This window comes from Melospiza melodia, chromosome 4 (assembly GCF_035770615.1).
Source record: "Melospiza melodia melodia isolate bMelMel2 chromosome 4, bMelMel2.pri, whole genome shotgun sequence".
NCBI classification, from domain to species: Eukaryota; Metazoa; Chordata; class Aves; order Passeriformes; family Passerellidae; genus Melospiza; species Melospiza melodia.
This window is the reverse complement of record NC_086197.1, coordinates 23,306,299-23,311,018: the sequence shown is the minus strand read 5'-3', so window position 1 is coordinate 23,311,018 and position 4,720 is coordinate 23,306,299.

The following is a 4,720-nucleotide window of genomic DNA, read 5'->3' as shown; positions in this document are numbered from 1 at the left end:
GGAGGACAGGGAGTCCTCATCCCTGGAGGTGTTCAAGAAATGACTGGAGGTGGCACTCAGTTGCTCTGGGCTGGGTGACAAGGTGGTGTTTGGTCACAGGTTGGACACGATGATCCTAAAGGTCTTTTCCAACCTGAATGATTCTGTTATTCAATGATTCTATGATTCTAAGGTACCCTAATAGAATAACCTTAGCAGGCCAACACCCCACCCTTCCATCAGCAAAGGAAAAGAGAAAAATCTAGAGACTGTCCTAGAGGCAGAGTGTGTAGGGGCAAGTATTCACACACCTGAAACAGCACTGCAGAAGAAAAAAAAAAAAAAAAAAAAAACAAAGATAAAAAAAAGATAATCAGGCTGTGTGGAACAGCCTGGAACAGCGTATTCCTAAATGGATCCCGCGCCCTCTGCTGGAGCTCATGCCAGCCCAGCCAGGGAGGAGAGAACCGAATACAGATCTGCCATGGAAGGGTCAGAGCTGGGAACAGGCAGCAAGAAGGGAGAAAGCTCAAGGGATATAATGCAGTGCAAAGGCTATTAATGAGGGGAAAAGGAAGCACTGCACAATAGGTGATGAGGGGGGAACTTGCTCCCAACAGGGTACCACAGGGGGATGGATGGACAAAGGGATTTGGGGCTGTCTCAGCTCACTTCACAGCAAAGACCAGACCCCAAAATTTGGACACTACAGCAGAGGGAAATTTGGAATTTCAGGTTTACTAAAACATCAGAAATCTCTGGCATGCCTGAGAACGGTGCCAATCTTTTCTGCAAGCACAGGTGAAATCATTGATTTGGATGAAGGGCACTGCCTGCACAGCCTCTGGGGAAGGTTCCACCTCCACCTGTGCTGCTCAACTCACTGCAGCCACTTTCCCAGGAAGTTCCATGATGTCCCCTCATGTCCCAACAACAACACTGTGCAGCAGACGAAAGGCAAGCTATCCTTGCAAACTTCTCCAGGCCTCTGGCTTCAGGGATACTCACAGGAGGGGCAGATCAGTAGATGCTGGAATGGCCATCCCCACTTCTAGGGATGCGCAGGACAAAGGTATCAGTGAGACTCAGCCCTTTACAGCACAGTGTATTTGTACGTCTGACACCTGGGGCTGCCCCCAGTCTGGAACAGCAGCTTGGTCAGGATGGCTGAAAAGCCCTGGGAGCTTTCTTCCCTCCTTCTGTGATGGCCAGGTTTGATTCCTACGTGGACATATAAACAAATGGCAGGACTGTACGGGGTTTGCAGAGCAATCAGAAGTCACAAAGTGAGCAGCTGCAGGAGGCAAACAGCACCTAGTTGATTTGGAAGGAGCTACAGCTACACATCCCTATATAACAAGTTTAGGATAGGAAGAGACTTCCTGAAACATAGTATCAAAACCTACTGGAAAGGGTGAATTTTTCTAGTAATAAACAAGGAAATGATTCCTCTATGAGTATGCAAATCGCTACTCAGCAAATGGCCTGGGCTATGGGGAGCTGTTAATGTTCACAAAATCAATACCCAGACAGTTTGTCTGCTCCTTTCAAAGGCTAACACAGCAGCCACACTGGCTTGGATTGGTCTGGGGTATGGAATATAATTTCCCCCTTTGGAAAGAGAGAGTGCTGTGCAGACCTGATGGTTTCACCAAAAACCTCAACACTTCACACAGATTTGACCAGGTCACAAAGAGAAATAGACACAGGGTTGTCACATTTTTCTGGTGAGAACTTCACCTCTTCCTTATTCATGAGCTTCAGAGTCTCACTCTTGTGACTACTTTCTCCTTTTCCAGGAGTGGATGTCTGTTGCCTACAATAAATTTGAAAATTAGGGATGAACTTTACATAATGCAGCCAATGTCCATCAAGCTATGGTTCAAGACTCTTTAAGGGTCTGTGGACAAGTTTTAAGGAGCCCATAAAGGTCACTAAGAAAAAATAATTGGTTGTCAGCATTTACTGTATTGCTATTCTCATCCCCAGCAACAATATTTATAGTATCTGCAAATAAAGACTGGGAAACAGTTATTTTACTCAGAGCTTGGGAAAAGTCAGATATAGATCTCTCCAAAGGGTCAAAGCTATATAACACCAGTTAATACCATTAACTGTAGAAGATGAGCTGATTTTGATCTAGACATAAGTTTCCTGTTTCTGCCAAACTTCTGCATGAATAATAAAGTCTGAAGAATGACCACAAGCAGACCACCTAAACCTAGAAGTTGACTGTTTCCCATTTTTAACCATTCCAGGACTTTCTCTTTTGATCCCATGACTGGACATTTCCCTCTAAAATCTTCTGACCTAACCAAGAAGACTCACCATTACCACTGTGCTTGTTTATCTCTCCAAAGAAATCAGTGTCCTAAACCAAAACCTTCCATAACAGAAATTATGGTGACTTTTATGAAGGATACTTTTTGTATTTATCAGGCATTCATTGATTCAATTCCTTTTTATACAATTAACTGTCCTCCTACAGAAGTTAAATTTACCGGACTGCAGTACCCTAGATACACCCATGGAAACTGTTTTAAAGAAAGCCACCACCTTTGATATTCTGCAGACTTCAGGCAACAATGGAGGATTAAGTGAATGAAGTGATGTACGTAATTCCACAATTTCCCTTGAAAGTCATGAGTGAATATCACTCAGTTCTGATGATCTGTCACATTCAGTCTGTCTGCAACACAGTTTCTGCCACAGTTATTCAATAGAAGAGATGCTACTCTGTCTTTGATTTCATTTCTTCTAATTCAATGACTCCCCAAATTGTATTCTCTACTGGGATCACTAATTTACTTCTGGGAAAATCATTTTAACAGACCAATTATGACAGAAAATACAAATGCTGTACTTAAAATTAATACATTTATACTCCTCCCTGCTTCTCCTTCTTCCTGCCATTTCCTTTATACCTGTATTGCCATGAATGCAATTTAATAGTCTGTAGGCCCTTATGGCAGATGCAGCTCAACTGGTCAGCCTTGCACAGCTTATGCCTTCATAATTCACCCTCTAAAAACCTTCTCCCAAACTTACCTTGAGCCGGATTGGTTTAAAAAACCCTCTTTATCTTATCTGCAGTAAGTCAGACTGAAGAGGATGTCACAAAATTTAACACCATGCAAGGGACTGAAAAAATGTAGGAGGACAGATTCCTGGGGCTCACAGACACAGCCCTGGAGTGGCCTCACCTTTTTATGGAGCTCCCTAAATCCCAGATTTCAGAAGGAAGCCATGAAATTAGTAATTACAAGAGTGAAGATCAGGGCTGTGCTTGCAGCCTGACCAGAAATGCCTTTATCTCCATCACCCATTTACAGTTCTGATGAGTGACCACCTGCAGTAGCCTGAGGCCAGTGAGATGACCACTCCTCCCTTCAGATCTTTGCTACCTGCTAGATAAAAAAGACATTTTCAAAAGAAAAAAAAAATAGAAGCATTTTGAGTTTTACTAAATAAATACAAAAGGAGGAGAGACGATGGTGATAAGGAGATAAAGGGGTTTGCATCATTGTAACCCAAATATGATTGATTTTTTGGGGTGAAGAGATGATTTATGTGATTTGCCTGGACATCATACATCTACCTGTAGTTGTGAGCAATCTCAATTCTACACACGTTGCTGCAGGTTTGGAGCAGTGCTGGTGCAGTCTGGCAGTGATGGGGTCTGTAATGATGAGATCCAAAACACAGCTCCTCGGTGGCATTTGTGCCACTCTAGTGCAGTGGGGTTTGGGACAGCAACTTCCCTCCAGAGGGGAGTGAAGAATCATCTGGGCTGGATGAAGAAGGGAAAGAGATGAAGCAAAGTAAGCAAGTGTAGTTTGAAATCTGACAGCCGAGAGAACAAAAGACTTTGTAAAACAAGGAAAATACATGGATTAACTCAAATGTGCAAATGTGTTCAAAGCAGTGAGGGCTTTGGGTGAGGGACAGGGAGCAGACAAGCACATGTACTTACCAGTAACAATACTGCCACAGTGGTGGGGGAGAAGAGAAAGAAAACAAATCTGTGTGGGAACCATTGTCCTTCAGCAAGACACAGACTCCTGCATCCAGTGGGAAAATGAGGCTTTTCCCTTGACTGTTGTCTCCTTGCTCTCTTCCAGCATGACTGTGAGGCAGACACATGGATAAATGCCACGTACATGGGCTTACCTTTGTGGCTCCTGAGTTCAGAAGCAAGCAAAAGCCGAGTGAGGAGTAATTTGGAGATTGCCACTGAGCACACACAGTGCCCATGATGGAGCAGGACAGGTCTCATGGAAGGTGGTAACACTCTGTGGAGTGCCCAAGTTGGCTCTGTTTAGTCTTGGTATCCAACCAGACACAGGATGTGGGACATGCAAAAGCATCTTCACCAACTTCATCTTTCCTTGAGCAAGGGCTGGAATGGAGTCAGACACATCCCTCACCAGCACTACACTGATCTCCAGCCAGTAGTTCACTCCAACCTGATGGCAAGCAGAGCTACCATAGCACAGAGGGACCACCCCTGCGGGACCACCAGGGGGACATGCCAAATTATCTTCACATCTTTCCCTGTGGGAGGACCTCAGTGCAGCACTGCAGCACCCACCTCTGAGGAAGGTGAAATTCTGCAAGGGGATGTGGACTGTGCTAAAAAAGCTGCAGACCCATATTAACTCCACATCAAACATTTAATATGAACACAATAAAGTCCAAGAGGGCAACTAGCCTTTTTGGCATAAAAAACCCCACACAACAC